The following is a 17,192-nucleotide window of genomic DNA, read 5'->3' as shown; positions in this document are numbered from 1 at the left end:
GTCTTCAGTATCCATATAGTCACGATATCCACCATAAAGCCAACAAGTTGAATGACTACTGTATGCAAACTATCTTAGAAAACGTTTAGAGGAGTTTCTGAGGTAACATAGTGAATCTACCACAAAGGATGCTCAGATGGAGGAGATATGTGTATATATGTAAGTTACCCATGGAGTAAAGGCAGAGAGAAGCATGCTTCGTAGCAGATGAGTGTGGACCTGACTGGCCTTATATTTAGAAAATTGAACTTTGATTTTACAGTGTGCAGAATCCATTTAGAAATCAATGACACTGATCTGTTCAGTGGGTTTGAGGACAAAAGGGTTGCTGAATGGGATAAGCATTGTCAAATTCCTTCCTGAGGTTCCGTTTCCCTTAGGTAACTTGAAACAGAATGCCAACTCTTTGTGCTTCGGGGAAATGCTAAAATGAACAATTAAGTCCAAGACCCTGATCTTAAGGTTCTCGGGACCAGTGACCTGGTGACAGTATGGATCTTGGGGGCAGGATGTCATGGTGGATGAGTGAAAAATAAACAGTAGAATTGGCTCATCTACTACAGACTTGCTGCTGTACACTATAACAGTTCCCAGAAAGAAGGTATAGACATGTTTTGGTTAAAAGTCTCCTCCCTAGACCGCCTTCTTCCTCTTCAGGTGACTAGTATTAAAGGCAGATTGGTTTTTTATAGCTTTCGTAGGGTTTGGACCTGTTGGGTATGGCAGTAGAGGGAGAGAGGGATCAAGTTCACTTCCTAGAATCCTGTAAGGAGCTGGTGGGTGTGTGGTGGTTTCACCTATATTGAAGGAAACTGACAAAGGGACACCTTTTCTCACGAAGAGCAAGAGTTCTGTCTGTCATCTAGATATCCACTTAGGGAGTATAATGTGTGTTACTGGAAGTGCTCATAATGAATGTGATTCTCCCCCCTAGATAATTGCATAATGCAGGATCATCAGGTACACAAGTGCATCATTCTTTAGGCAACCTGCGAAGTAAGAGGTGAGCCCCGTTGGGACACAGCTAGGTGCATCCTGGGACTCTGACGCAGCAGAAGGAAACTACTGTGCTTTGTATAGCACAAGGATGGGAGGGAACCTAACATTTGGGGCTCTGGAGTGAGAGAGCCCGGGATTAGGTAGAAGTGCTTAGGAGGATGCAAAACAGTGACAGCTGCCCAGCGCCTGGAGCTTGGAGTCCTGGGTTCTTCACGAAGTAGTGTTTAGGATGAGCCTTATCTGCCGGGTGGAGGGAGCGCCTGGGTCTGGTGGAAATGGGAATCGCTCTTGCTGGGAGAGGGGCTGCGGCTGCCATGGCCGCTGCCAGCCAGGAGAGTCCTCCTTGAATCAGCCTCTGGGCAGTCTTGCTCGTTGAAACTTTGTGTTCTTCTATTTCTCAGCCTCATTTACTCTTCTGTCTTGTTTGTGTGGCTGTGGAAATACCGCTTCTCTTCCTTTAGCTCACGATGCTGAGGACTGAAAACCCTTGCCTTCCTCCTCTTCAGACATAGTTCCCTAACTCTGGGTAATGCTGTAGTTTCCAGTATTTGCCTCAAAACTGAGGCAAACTTGTACTCTGGTACTAGGATGCAATCAGTATTTTCCCTGTTCACCTGTATACTTTTTTCAAGTTTTCACTAGTATTTTTGAACAAGGTGCCTCAACCTTAGCACCGCTGACATTTTTGGGGCAGATAATTGTTTGTTGGGGGGCTGTCCTATCTGAGGTATCAGGCAGCATCCCTGACCTCTACCCACTAGATGCCAGTAGCTCTCTTCCAGAACCTTGGGATGTGGCAACCAAACATGACCTCAGCATTGCCAAATGCCCCATGGGGGGGGCAAAATTGGCCCTAGTTGAGAACCAGTGCACTAAAACCTGACAAAATTGGAGGTGAGTCTGCTGTTTAGGCAAGCCCTGACTGTGATGCTCTTGAAGGCCATGGAGTGGAAAATTCAAGCCGCTAAGTCAGAGACCAGCCAATTAGATTTATGTCTTTTTATGCCCAGTCACATGACATACCCACGTGTTGCCTGTTCTGGACACCTTAGCTGTGGACCCCAGGGTGATGTCCATTCACCACTCTTTCTTACCTCATTTGGGACACTGAAGGGCCAGATTCTTTGTTTTCTAATGGAAATGTGGAAAGCAAGCTAGAATTATTTCTACACAAACTTATTTCTACACAGAATTATTTCTACACAAACATGTTGCGCCATGTAACCAACAAAAAGGTGCACAGAGGTGTCCGAATGTGAGCTTTCTTGCTGAGGAACAAGAGACAATACTTGAGTCTCCCAGTTCCATCTGCTTACCATGATGAAGTCAAAGCATTGCTGGGGGGACCTCATAAAAGCGATTTTCCTGAAGGCCAAAAGAGATGAGTTTCAACCCTGCCATTTCCTAGCTGTGTGACTTTGGACAGCGCTGTTTTCAAGTCTTCGTTTCCTGTGTGCAAAGTGGGGATATGAGTTCTTGCTTAATTCACAAAGTTATTTCAAGAATCAAATGACATAAATCTGAAACTGCATTGCAAACTAGGAAACGCTATGCATGTATTATCATCATGTATTATCAACATGCCCCTTATCATTTTTGAAAGATGGACGTCTTCACAAACTGCCCTGTTAAATATCCTTTTATATACTCAACTCCCTTGGCTAAAAACTCATCTAACTAGGATATTTTCATTGGATTTAACCACTCAGCTAGGCTGAATTCAAGAACCCCAGTGGGTTTTAAATCTGCTCACTACTGGCTAAATAATATGTTTGAAGAGAAAATAGCAAGCAATGATCAACATCTTATTCATGGGCATAATAGCGCTGCTGCGACTCCCCTTTCTCCTCCCCTATTATTATTAATATGGTGTTATTACCTAACGTACATTGTGTCCCAGAATGTGCTTGTCGCCTTTACATTACATATACATAATACATAAGCCCTACCCTCCAAAACCAGCCATTATAAAGAAGCAAGAGGAAATCGCCAGCGGTGGCAGATGTGGTGAGGCTCTGGCATTTCAAGTTGCTCACTGTGATCAGGCCTTTATTCTACTTGTCACGTAAAGAAATATTCCTTACTTCTATATCCAGAATTAAGCAGCAGCTGTGAGTGCAGATTCTGTCAGGCACTCCGCTTGGTGCTTCCCCAGACATCATCTGGTTTTCAGTCTCCCACAAACAGTGAGCGGCTTTGTCTCTCTCTTTCAGGTGCAGAATCTGAGAGAGAAGGGAATTGACCCGATTCCCAGCGTGTGTTTTCAAACTCTGAGTACAGAGCTCGCTCGTGTCTTTATTCCATGTTGCTTCCAGATCAAGAATGCTTAAATAGTCCCACACCAGGGAATTAAGAGAGACAACAACAACAACAAATACTCTGTGTGGGAACTGGACAGTGTGTGTGCAAACAAAGAAGAACCAAAGGTAGAGAGCTGGGCCATCATTAATTTGATTTCCCAGCTAGGCTTAGTTAGAATTGATTGGTTGGCTCACTTCCCCAATTGTTGCATGTGTACCTCGGGCTCGATTGCACCTAAGAATCACTTGATAGACTTTACAGACACAAAACAGCACCCACAAAACAATGGCAGGGCCTTTCATTGATTGCACATTAGCATCGCTTATGATCTTTATCAAACCAGAAGCAGTAGCAGCACCAGGCCTGCCCGCTGGCTTTCCTGGGGCAGGCCCAGTTAGTGGGACGAGGTGGTTCTCATGTGCGGCCGGTGCCGGGCCTCGCCTCCAGCTGGCGTTCCTCAGTGGCCTAGAGAAGTTGGGCCCTCGATCGCACTGTTCACATAAAAGCTGAGCATCAGAGGCTGAGATGTTCTCTGACATTCTCGTTATGTGCTAAGGAGCAGAAATGATGAATTCATTTTAACACTCTTTGGGTCTATTTTTCAGTCTTCCCTTTCTGCTTTTCATTTTGGTGTTATTAACAGTGTTCTTCTTCGAACTCTTACTGGTCACTTGCAGCCTTGTAGATGCTGGGGAGACATTTGCACTGAGAAGGTATGTGACTCCTCACAGGTTGCATTGACTGTGACTTGTGGAATGTACCTTTGTGCCGAAGGTATGTGCTCCAGGTAGTAGTTACCTTTGCCTTTTCTGACTGTACTTCCTGTTTCCAGGTACCACCAGTTTGCTCCATCCCCAAGAATTCTAGTGAGACTTTATTTATAGCTTTCCCTGCTTGATGATCGTTTGAATATCTTATTTGAGTCAGTTTCCAAAATGATTAAGATTTTTGAAGCAAATCAAATCTGATATGTAGTCCCGGCTCCTATAATTCTTTAAGATTGTGTGATTTCCTTAATGTCTACTTTATAGGGTTATTGTGCGAGTTAAAAGAGAGTATTTATAAGTTTCTTCTAGTGTCTGTTACACAGTGAGCATTCAACAAATGCCATATTATTATCATCATAAATATAATAATACTCTTTCCTTTTTACCCATGATCTCCTAAGAAATAAGAACATTCCACATTCACTGCTCTTTCCTTCACATCTACGCGAGAGTTTGGCACACACAGTGAATGTCTAGAGAAATGAGTCACTTTCAGAATTAGGTGATTTTTTTTTTTTTTGAAGAGGGATTTAGAGCATTAGGAATTCTTTTGATCAGTAACCAAATCCCCAAGTGGAAAGTACAGGCTTAATGGAATTATATTATGCCATTACCATCGTCTACGGTACTTTCTAAGGGTGACATTCATCTCCCTTCTGTATTCTTGTGTATGATAAATTCTAAATCTAGACAAGTTAGCTATCTTCAACACCTGGTTTCCTTGACAACCCTTCATATAAATAGTAAGGGCCTGTTGTGGAGGTGAATGTCAATATAACTAACCACAGTCTAAGGCTTCAAGGTCAAGGTAAAAATATTTTAAATTACAATAAGACTCTTGATTAATGTTTGTTAGGTGTATTACAAGGGCTGAGTAAAGGCACCATCTTTTCAGGGATGACCAGTGAAGAGGGTCATTGACAAGGTTTTTGTTGGTCTTTGTCAAGGTTTTCCTTTGGATCTGTACTATACCAGGATAGTTTCACCTTCCATGCTTTACGAGAGAAGACCATTTTTAAACCAACCAGGAAGGGGCGCCTGGGTGGCGCAGTCGGTTAAGCGTCCGACTTCAGCCAGGTCACGATCTCGCGGCCCGTGAGTTCAAGCCCCGCGTCAGGCTCTGGGCTGATGGCTCAGAGCCTGGAGCCTGTTTCCGATTCTGTGTCTCCCTCTCTCTCTGCCCCTCCCCCGTTCACGCTCTGTCTCTCTCTGTCCCAAAAATAAATAAATGTTGAAAAAAAAAGTTTTTTAAACCAACCAGGAATTAATTAAGTGGCAACTCTCGTTCACCCTCCTTAACCCTCTTTACCTGCTCCAGGTTGCCCTCCCATGTGTTTAGAGTTCAGTTGACCTGCAGGTTAGATCTCTGAAGCCGGGACCAGAGAATGTCACAGGAGAGAGCGTCACCTCCAAAGGATTGCAGAGCCCTCCGAAAATGAAAAGCACCTCATTAATGCAGAGCAGCATGGTGCCTCATTAATTGTAGGCTCTGAGGCTGCCTCTCACAGGAAGGTTCCTTCACAGGAAGGTTCCCTGTGAGGAAGTGGTTGGAGTAGGAGAGAGGGAAGCCTGGGCAAGTGTTCTCCTAAAATCTCCAGATGAACTTGAGAACAGATAACTGTAGTGTTTTGTGATTAACCTGCTTTCTGAGTAAATTCAGGAAGAACTGCTCAGCTCAGCAGATTTGGGGCTTTGGTTTGTTTGTGTTGTTGTTCTTTAATTTTTTTTTTAATGTTTATTCATTTTTGAGAGAGAGAGAGAGAGAGAGAGAGAGCGCACAAGTTGGGGAGGGGCAGAGAGAGAGGGAGACACAGAATCTGAAGCAGGTTCCAGGCTCTGAGCTGTCAGCACAGAGCCCATCGCAGGGTTTGAACCCGCAAATTGTGAGATCATGACCTGAGCCGAAGTCAGACGCTTAACCGACTGAGCCACCCAGGCACCTCTGTTTGTGTTTTTGTACACTTTTCTGTTTTGTGGCTAGCTTGGTGTCCTGTAATCCTTTAGAGCAAATTTTCTCAACCTTTGAAAAAAATTATTATCAGCCTTTCCCTAGGAGCTTAGTTAGATACATTTTTCCCCCTAATTGCACCTGTGAGATTTTAATAACAAGTCATGATAATATCCAAGATTTTTTATTTTTTTGCCTCACAAAACAATTTTTGCCTTGTTATGAATGTATGCTGAAGAATAAATTTATAGTAACAGGGAAAGAAGAGGTTTTTTCCAGACACACCACACCCCCTCCTTGCACTTACTGGCAAAATGATTATCTCCATTTTTTAGCGCTTTGAGCAGGAATTGAGAGAGAGACAGAGAGGTGAGGGAATGAGGTGGGTTTTTAGCTGGCTAAGCCTGGTCTCTCTAACTCCCAAATCCCGTGTTCTCTCTAGTTGACATTCTTGCTTCTAGGTCACCCATGACTTCCTGTACACATAGGCCCATACACACATTTGAAGACTATAGAGAAGTAGGTTATGATGACACTGATGAAACACCACACCATCTAACTTAGAACTAGAATAGTATCAGCAGAACCACCAGGATATCCTCCTGTTCCGTCCCCCTACCACCTGTAGCCTCCATTAACACAAACCAGTATCCTGAATGCTGTAATAATGCTTTTTTGAAACGATTGTTTTTGTCTCTTCAAGCCGTCATCTGGTGTTTGAAAGGATGAGTGAATGGTCAACGCGACAGGTTCTATCCCCGTCCTGAGGAGTGGCTCTCGGTACTCACCACCTGTGCGCTTATATGATTTCACGTTTTCAGAACTATTCGTTGAGTGCCTTCTGTGTGTCAGAAAATACATAAATACATACTGTGTGCTGCTGTGCGCTGTAATAAGAATTGCAGCTTCTAAAAATATTAAGTCCAGGCTACGCAGGAGCTAATGCAGTTTTCTCCTCAGTGCATTGAAAAATCTATTAGTTAAGAAGGCAGCTATATTTCAGGAAATGAAACCACTGTAACAGTCCAGTTCACAAATCAGAACTCCCAGTGCTTTGAAATGCTTCGTTTCATAATGTAAAGTACTGAGGGATGTTCGGGCAATCCATAAATGCTCCAGTGACCAATGCCCTCCAAGCTTCACAAAGCTAAATACAGAGTGCTTCTTGCCAGACGTGAGAGGAAGGGGTTTCATTGCCACTGATATGAGGAGGAATGTGTTTATAGATCCATGGGCACATTCCTCTTGATTCATCCTACCTGTGTCATCACTCTAGAATTAATTATGTTTATGGAAGATGGTTTCTCAGTAGATTTATGAACACTGAGCATTTCAGGTGGAAGCCAGCTAACTTACTTCAGGCTGGAGTTGTGAGGTCTGAATGATGTTCATTGACGCTTGGTGTAGAAGGCTGTCACCTGAAAAGACCAACCTGGGGGCTCTTACAAGGTTCCCTTCCAAGTTTCCATTGTGGGAAGATGTGAAATCTGTAACTCAGCTCTCCTGTTGGTACTGGTTCCTTAGAATTTCACAGTAGCTGACCTAGAGTGGCTTTTATGGAAATGGGATTTCTACTTTTAAAAAGGACAGGCAGGAAACCTTCTAGCCTCCACAGTCCTAAACTGCCCACGAGGTATAGGGTTATCTAAAGAACTCCTGACCTTCCATCAGCTCTTTTTTGTATTAATCTTTGAGAAAGGTCTTCTCTCCCTGTACATCCAACTGTATCAAGTTCAGGTGGTACCCTTAAGTTTGGGGCTATCTTATGTCATGTTTCTGAACAGTTAGCTGGTTGGTGATCCAAGGTAAATGATTCAACCCACAAGTCCTTGAGAAATACAGTGCTTACTGTGTCTCCTTAGTGGTTCTTAGGGTATAGTCTGGGGACACCTGTTTCAGGACCACACAGGGCTCTGGTTTAAGAATACAGATTTTTTAAAAATTTTAAGTTTTTATTTAAATTCAAGTTAACATACAGTGTAATATTAGTTTCAGGTATGCAATATAGTGATTCAACACTTCCATACAATACCTAGTGCTCATCACAACAAGGGCACTCTGTAATTTTCATCACTTAATTAACCCGTGGCCCCACCCACCTCCCCCCTGGTAACCATGAGTTTATTTCTAAAGTTAAGAGTCTGTTTCTTGTATTGCCGGGGGCGGGAAAACCAAAAACAGATTTCTGGACCCTACCCTGGACCTGATGAATCCTCACCACCTCTGGGTGTGATTCTGGGAATCTGCATTTTCTTTTCTTTTTTTTTTTTTTAAGTTTGTTTATTTTGAGGGAGAGAGAGAGAGAGCACATGAGCAGGGGAGGGGCAGAGAGAGAGAGAGAATCCCAAGCACATTCCATGCTGTCATCATGGAGCCTGACGTAGAGCTCAAACTCACAAACTGTGAGATCATGACCTGAGCCGAAACCAAGAGTCGGGTGCTTAACTGACGGAGCCACCCAGGCGCCCCTGGGAATCTGCATTTTCTGTAGGCATCCTCCAAGGTTCCGATGCCTCTGAGCTGTCTTCTGTTAATCTTTTCCCTATGCAAGTTGTTAGAATTTATTCCAAGAATACAGTTGAGATTATGTCTCTTTCCTAGTGAAAACCCTTTTGTTTCTTCCCACCATCTTTAGGACCTTATCCAGTGTTCTTTGGTAGGGCATACAGTATTCTCCAACATTCCACCCTTTCCTCATCTCCATGTTCTTCTTCATCACTTCCAGCTCCAAGCTTTTCCTGGGTGTATCAGACTATCACACACACATGCACGCACAGTTGTTTACTTGTATCTCTGTGCCTTCACTGATGATAATATCTCCACTATCCTGCTTTTCTCTCACTATCTGAGAAACTCAATTTTCAACACATTTTTTAAGACCAATTTAAGGCTCATCTCTTCCAAACATCTCTAACTGGCTACCCTTCCCTCCCCACCTCTCTCTCCCTTTTAATTGTACTTCTACTAGACTGCTCTTATACATACACTTGGAGTTCATCATAATCCAGTTGATAACCATATTCTAGAATTACAGATGTGGTAACTAGTTTCTAAGATGTCCCCCAATAATCCCTGTCCACTAGTATTCACACCCTTGTCTGTTCTCTAACCACGTTGTCAATAACCAATAAGTTAACCAATAAGACATTGCAGAAATGACACCATGCCACTTTTTTTTTTTAAGTGTGTTTATTTTTTGAGAAAGAGAGCACAGCAGGGGAGGGGCAGAGAAAAGGAGAGAATCCAAAGCAGGCTCTGCACCATCAGTGCAGAACCCAGTGCGGGGCTTGGACTCACGAACAGTGATCAAGAGTCAGACGCTTAACCGACGGAGCCACCCAGGCACCCCAACACTGTGTCACTTCTGAGCCAAGCCGTAAAAGACACCCTAGGTTCTCTCTTGATGACTTACTCTGGAAGAAGCCGCCTCCATGTTGTAAAGACATTCAAGCTGCCCTATCAGGTGGTGCATGTGGCGAGGAGCTGAGGTTTCCTATGAACAGCCAGCGTCACTGCCGTGCATGTAGGAGTGAGCCATTTTTAATTTTTTTTTTCAACGTTTATTTATTTTTGGGACAGAGAGATACAGAGCATGAACGGGCGAGGGGCAGAGAGAGAGGGAGACACAGAATCGGAAACAGGCTCCAGGCTCTGAGCCATCAGCCCAGAGCCCGACGTGGGGCTCGAACTCACGGACCGTGAGATCGTGACCTGGCTGAAGTCGGACGCTTAACTGACTGCGCCACCCAGGCGCCCCGGAGTGAGCCATTTTAGAAACAGATCTGAAGCATTCAGATGTCTGCAGGCTCAACTGACACCTTGACCGCAACCTCAAGAGAAATCCTGAGCTAGAACCACCCAGCTAATGTGCTCTCAAATCCCTGACGCTGAAACTGGGTGCAATAATAAATATTTCTGTTTTAAGCTACTATGTTTTGAGGTATCTTGTTATGGATAATGAATATCTAGTAGACCCTGGACTCCTTGAGAGCATCAGCTATGTTTTATTCATCATGGACTCTGGTCCCTAGCCTCTCCTCAGTACCTGGCCCACAGTAAGTTTTCTAGAAACGCTTATTTAAATGATCACGACTGAGCTAAAGTGGATTTTTTTTTTTTTTTTTTTTTTTTTGCTGGAAAGCGTAAATATAACTGCAGATGACTTTATCTCGTAGACATGAATCTCCTCTTTTCTGTTGTTTTAAATATCTTTGATAATATTAACAATGAACAACAATAGCCAATACTTCTATATAGCACCAGCATTCTCACAGTCCTATAGAGTATGAGCTGTAAGAATACCCATTTTACAGATGAGAAAAGTGAGATACATGGAGGTTTAATCACTTGCCTGATGTGACGCAGCTAGTGAGGGATAGAGCCAGGATTCAAACCCAGGCAGTCAGGCTCCAGAGTGCACACTGTTAATCAGTTTAAAAGCCTTTTAATTTTTTTTAATGTTTTATTTATTTTTGAGAGAGATATAGAGCGTGAGTGGGGGAGGGGCAGAGAGAGAGGGAGACACAGATTCTGAAGCAGGCTCCAGGCTCTGAGCTGTCAGCACAGAGCCCGATGCGGAGCTCAAACTCATGAACTCTGAGATCATGACCTGAGCTGAATTCGGAAGCCCAACCCGACTGAGCCACTCAGGCGCCCCTTAAAATCTTGCATTTTAAATATTGAGCGCTTACCATGGGGCAAGCACTGGGCCAGATACCTTAGTTCCCCTGCCTTATTTAATACTTTCCCAAACCTCATGTGATCTATGTCATGTTCTCTATTTTATGGGTGACAAGGTACAGGCTTAGAGAGATGAGCTTGCTGGTCTAGAGGCCATGGAGCTGGACTGGGAATGTGGCCAACCAGATGCCTGAGCTTGTGCGTGTGCCGTGGCCCTCCACCGTGGTGTCTCCCAGAGCCCTGCCCCATCTGCGATCCTCACCCTCCTTTCTCAACAATTATGTTCTGAACATACAGGTTGGTTGCCAAGACGACCACTCAGAAACAACATGAAAGGCAAATGACTTTTTGAACATTCTGCGGGTAGGAAGACTTCTTTTTTAATTTTTAAAAAGGTGTCAAGGTGATTTGTAATCCACAGGAAAATGTTGATATGGGTGGGAAATCTATTCTGAGCAATAAATATTTCCAGGATGATGGGGGAAAGCTTAGAGACTATAAATAAAATAACTCCCTAGGAAGAGAGCAGGATGTGCTACTATTATCCCTATTATACAGATGAGACAATTCAGGCCCAGAGAAATGTGGCAGCCAGGAATACCCAACCCCAAACCCTTCGCACCGAATTGGCATGAAAAGCTGCTTCTCTGTTTGTCTGGATGGAGACAGGCTCGGTTATGACAATACAGGATCCCACAGGGGTGAAAAGCACTCCTGGGACCAGGGGCAGGGGGCGGGAGGAGAGAAACATTCATCGCTTCAGAGTGGAATGTCTCAGGCTGGGGGCTGAGAGACTGGATAGGAAGGACTCAGGCACTGGGATGGTAACCCTCCACCCGCTCACGGTCGGGGGTGGCTAACTGAAAGCTTACACAGAAGGCTCTTAAACGTAATGCCTGACCCACAGGAAGCCCTCAGGAAATGCTAGATCGTGTTTTCTATTGTTCTTATCATTGGGGCATCCCCAGTGCCTCCTGAAACTCAGCGTCTTCAGGAAGAAATTCGCATCATTCCTTGATAAAACCAACCTCTCTTCCTGTCTTTCCCTTGTCTGTCAGAGGTAAGGAGCCTGGCATCACATCCAGACATCGCTTCCCTTCACACCCTGGGCTTCCGTGTTCCTGTTACTACCCCGGTCAGGTTTTCTGAGTAACTTCTCTGAGGATCACCCAGCATCAGATGAACCTTAAAATCACCTGTAGCACTTCATAGACACTCCCCTTGGGATCTGTCTGACAAGGAGCTGGCAGTTTTGGGGAAGGTGAATGTTCCCTGGAGAGCATCCCCCACCCCCTCCTCTGTATAGAAATCCTGAAAACCTGGGATTGCTAATGCTCCTTGATGTGTGCATTAGGTAGTATTCTTGAGCACAATTGCATTTTTGCTAATTAAATCTTAGAACATGCCGCTTAGAATTATTAACAGCCATTACAAGGATAATTGTCCATTAAAATAAACCTAACTTTCATTTTTATTATTGTTTTAATTACATAAACCCTTCGGTGTGTTTAGAATGATGAACATGCTAGGTTCTTGCTCCGTACACATTGTCATCTTCTAGGATGCTCTGAGGTCAGTCTGCCTGGGGTGCCCCCAGGTCTCTGCAGTGTGCCTCTGAGGACGGTCTTCTCTCTGCTGACCCCATGACTTAATGTCCCTGATTGGACTGAAGTTTATTGCAGGACGGGAGTGAGATTTGATAGCAGCAGGGGTTACACCAAGAGACTGTCCCAAAGGTTTCACGGGTGACCACTTCACCCAATTTGGTGGATAAGTAGGTTTTTCCTCCTAAAACCAAGGGTATCCTGTCCAGGTTGGAGATCTACCAGCAGAGGCTTTGAGTTTCCAAAGAGGTCGCAATTTAGGATTTTGTTAATAATCTATATAGGACTATAGGGAAAGGTGAATGAGTGACCTTTTCCTCTGACAACGCCATTTTCATTCCTGACTTCCCTTTACTGTTAAAGGTAGCCTCATTCCTTGCTTTTATCAAGCTCGACATCCTGAATCATCTGAGCCTCCACTGTGCTGACAGACCTGCCCTGGGAGAAGTGGCCTTTGCAGAGGCCGGCTGGGTGCCCAGCACCAGGCCAGGTGCTTTGCCTTTCTCCCAGTGGTGTTGTAAAGAGAGCGTTCCAAGCCCCCATTTTGCAGATGAGAAAAGCCTCACAGAGCTGAAATGATGGGATGGTGCTAAATCCCAGGCTTTTGGGGCTCAGCAAGCCGTACCTCTTCCGTTGCACTGTTCTGACCCTGGACTTGAGCAATTAGGGCTGTTTCTGCTGCTAGTTGCAGAAAACGTCAAAGGTAGGATTTAAACTCGGCAGTCATGCACGTCCATCAAACATTTTTTTGTGAGTAATGACTGTGTTGTTACCACAGCAAAAATGACATCGTCCCTGCTTCGGGGAGTTCCAGCCCAGAGCTGGTGAGAGACATGGAAAATTAGACACAGCATGAGAGTGTGCCGTGCTGGAGGGAAGCAGCTTGCTCCAGGAGCCCATGCCCCGCCTGGGCCCCCAGGGAGGGTGGCGACTGGGGGGTGCCTTCTAGAGCTGAGGCTGGAAGGAAGAACAGGATTAGACTAAGGTAGGGGTGAGGGGGCATGTTATATTCTACTTCTAAGAGAGAACACCATTTATAATAAATGTATCTGCTTCTTACCACACATTCTTTCCCCCTGTAGATTCCTCGGTTTTCTTTCTGAATACAAACTCATCCGAATGCTTCCTTTACCTCTAATTGAACACTCTGACTTAATAGATTATGTATTAAGTCGGGGACTTGGGGCGACATTCTGGCCTGGGCTCATGTTGAGATTAATTTATTCCTGTCTCTCTACCATTCTGTGATGCATCTGAGTGCCTCACACGTGTGTTAAAAATAAAGCCGAGAGTCGGGGCAATCTAATTAGATGGCTCAGCCCAACGTTCTGGTGTTCAGTCTTCACCAAGCTCTCCGCTTTGATGGTAACCAAAATAGATGAATAAGTTAATCAAAGGTCTGATTAAATAGCACAGCTCTGCCGCGTGGACCTATGATTGCCAAGCTTCAGTTCAGGAAGGTTCTCAGGGGAGAGAAGAAGCTGAGCTGAGTTCCAGAGGCCAGGGCTTTTCATGAGGAAGAGTTCTTTAAAGTCCACTGGAGGCACTTACTTGAGGAGCCCCCAGCCCTACAATCTAAGCTGACGGCTAGTCAGGGTGCTCACTTCAAAGGAAGGATAACGTGGCTTGGGGAAGGAACGCATGCCTTCCCCTGGCGGCTTCTAACTATAGCTTTGCATCCTGCTCATTGTGGGATTGTGGGCAAATCGCTCACCTTCTGGTGCCATATGCCCATCTGTCCACCTGCCCGTCCTTCTGTCCGTCCTTCCATTTGCCCACTCACCTCCCATCATGGATAGCATTTTGCATCTGTCATGTAGAAGGCATTGCCTTTTGGTCTTGGCCATCATTCGTTTAATGACTGCTGGATGTATCAGGCAGTCTCTCCAGGTGCTCTCTGGCCCTTCTCCACCCTGCTTCGTGCCCCGTGACACTGCTACATAGGGCCATGCCTCTGAGCTCCCTTTCCCTCTGGCTTCCATTTGGGTTTGTACAGAGGGGCACCCTCACAGGAGATTGGTGGGTAGGAGGGGAGAGAAGCTGAGTGACATGTGTCTCCCTGCTCTGTCCTGTGAGATTGCCACAGGCTGGTCGCGTCTCTCTACTGAAGTTCACTGCTCCTTCCTGGTGGCTTATGTGTATGGCTGCCCTGTCTAGACTCCAGCAGCCACTGGTACCAGCCCTTTGGGCCTTGGGTGGTCACGACCCCCCACTCTTTGTGTTCTCGGGTGCCACATGGTGCCTCACAACTGGCCCTAAATTATGCACACGCTTCGTAGATAGTTCTTTCATTACCTGTTTTCCTCAGATTACCCAGTTGGAGTGTGCCATTTCCACCCACACCTTGATATAGTACAGTAAGCAGGACAAGTAACTGCCTCTTTTAAGTGACAGAAGCTCAGAAAGGCTGAACAAACTTGTCCAAGGTGACATGGTGATTAAGGGACACCAGAATCTGAATTCAGATGTGCCCGACTCCAGAACTCTGGATCCCCAACCCCCTTTTTGGTATGGAGCAAAGAGGCATGGCTGTCTAAATCCTGGACATGACGAGGGAGATCAGGAGGAAGGGTGGGAGCTTCTATGAGCTGAGGGTCTTTTGTGTACAGAACACTCACCCCGTCTGATCTCTAATTTTTCTGTGAACATATGATGCAGGCACCGCCTCCATTTTACAGGTAGAGGAGCTGAGGCTTAGGTCAACCCCTTGTATGGGACAGGGGTTCACATTTTGCCTTCTGTCTCTGCTTTCCCTCCTCTCTGCTGCCTGGGAACACAGTGTTGGGGGCGACAGAGTTCAAGGTTCTTTTCCTGATGCCGACACGTGGTGAACAGTTTCGTCCATCAGTTTATGTGTTTTCTTTTTTTTTTTAAATTGCACATGTATGCAAAAGACCGTTGTAAAACTGATAAGGAGTAGCCGACATGGTATTTTCAAGTACGTTGGAGATGAACGCAGAATCCGGAGGGGGTTTCAGAGATGGGCTGGACTGTGTGAGTTACCATAGGGCTCCTTTTTCATAGCTTTCCCAAGGCAGCCTCTGTGTCCCTGTTTTCCTACCATTACTAGATGTGGGCATGTTTAAAAAGAATGCAGGGCTTAGGTTTTCTTTACAACAGTAGTAGTTGCTCATTTTAAAAAGTTGAGAAGTGTTTAAAAGTGTAGGGGTGCTTGGGTGGCCCAGTCAGCTAAGCGTCCACTTTGGCTCAAGTCATGATCTCACAGTTCATGAGTTTGAGCCCCACGTTGGACTCTGTGCTGATAGCTCAGAGCCTGGAGCCTGCTTCAGATTCTGTGTCTCCTTCTCTCTCTCTCTGTCCTTCCCCTGCTCATGCTCTGTCTCTTGCTCTCTAAAAAATAATTAAACCTTAAAAAAAAAGTGTAGTTAAATATATGTGTATGTGTGTGTATAGTATACATATCCTTTTATCTAGAGAGGGACCCATCATCCCAAAATGACCACTATTATAATTCAGTGCCATGCTTCTATTTTTTCTTTCTCTGCGTAAATTTGGGTGTTTTCCTGTTGATTATACGTAGTGGTTATTAAGCAAAAACAATTTTAAAACTTACTTTTTTTCTTTTAACATCATATGCAAGTTTCTTCTCAGTATATCTTAATCTACATTGCTCGTAGCCATTGAATAGTATGCTTAGCAAGCTAAAAAAAAAAAAAGGCGTGTTTTCATTAACTGTCCAGTTTAGGGGTATTTGGATTGTTTCTGTTTATTTTATAACATGGTGATGAACATCTTTGGGAACAAAACTGGTTTCTTGCTTTTAAATGTGACTTTTTTTAAGAACAAAGTCCTCCGAATGTCCCTAAAGGGCAAAAGGGAAGGGTATTTTTTGGAATCTTAATAAGGTGGCCTCATTTTCCACTAAAGAATTCCATTATAAGTGTTAACTTTTTTTTTAAGTTTATTTATTTTGAGAGAAACAGAGACAGCACGAGCAGGGGGATGGCAGAGGGAGGAAGAGAGAGAGAATCTCAAGCAGGCTCTACGCTGCCAGCACAGAGCCTGGTGTGGGGCTTGAACTCATGAAACTGTGAGATCATGGCCTGAGCCAAAACCAAGAGTCAGACGCTTAACTGACTGAGCCACCCAGGGCCCCCCAAGTGTTAACTTCATGAAAAATAAGTGTGTTTTTGCCTCCATGGAGATTCCCCATGGCAGCTAGAATGGGGACCCCACCCGTAGTTACATTCATATATGTCCTGTACCTGTGCAAACTTTCAGCACACTGGTGTTCTGTATTATTTTTCGCCTTGCCTTTGTGTCCCAAGTGGTACTGAGATGTGTGAGTTGCTGACAGAGTTACCGACTTTTGGGACGTTGGTTGTCCTGTTATATCATGTGAGGATTTCAGTGGTGGCTCTCCATTGGTGGTTCTTTACCGTCTATGGGTGTGTATCCTCTTACTCCCCAGTGAAGAGTGCTGCATGGGTCATGACCAAGTCCTTCTCATGTGTTTGAGAAACAGGAAAGGAGCAACACTCATTGGTTTAATTACAGCTCTAAAAAATAGATAAGCAGAAGCTTTGACAATGCCACTGAAGTAGCAGTCTTTAATGACAAGCAGAATATGATTTAAAGAAATATTTCTACCTAGGAACAATTAAGTATTATTTGTAAAAATGAGGGTATGATCCAATTGTTATATTTTTATTCTTTTGCACATATTCTTATTTTCCCCAGTGAGCCTATATACTCTCTATAATAAAGGTTTTATTTAAAAAAATTTGAGCCTAGCATTTGAAATAATATTTATTTAATAAATATTGCTTTTCTTCTCCCTTGATTCAGATGCATTTTCTTCCAAAAAACTTCACATGACAAACTGTACATCACATAAACGTATCTTTAAGGAAATACTCATTTACTCAGCAA

General features: G+C 44.4%; 1 protein-coding gene across 3 annotated transcripts in view; it reads left to right on the top strand.

Annotated features, from left to right (window-relative positions):
• LARGE1 (LARGE xylosyl- and glucuronyltransferase 1) overlaps positions 1-17,192 on the top strand; it is a 541,787-nt gene that overhangs the window by 293,863 nt on the left and 230,732 nt on the right. The gene's annotated exons all lie outside the window — the stretch shown is intronic.

This window comes from Prionailurus viverrinus, chromosome B4 (assembly GCF_022837055.1).
Source record: "Prionailurus viverrinus isolate Anna chromosome B4, UM_Priviv_1.0, whole genome shotgun sequence".
NCBI classification, from domain to species: Eukaryota; Metazoa; Chordata; class Mammalia; order Carnivora; family Felidae; genus Prionailurus; species Prionailurus viverrinus.
This window is presented reverse-complemented; position numbering and strand designations above follow the sequence as displayed.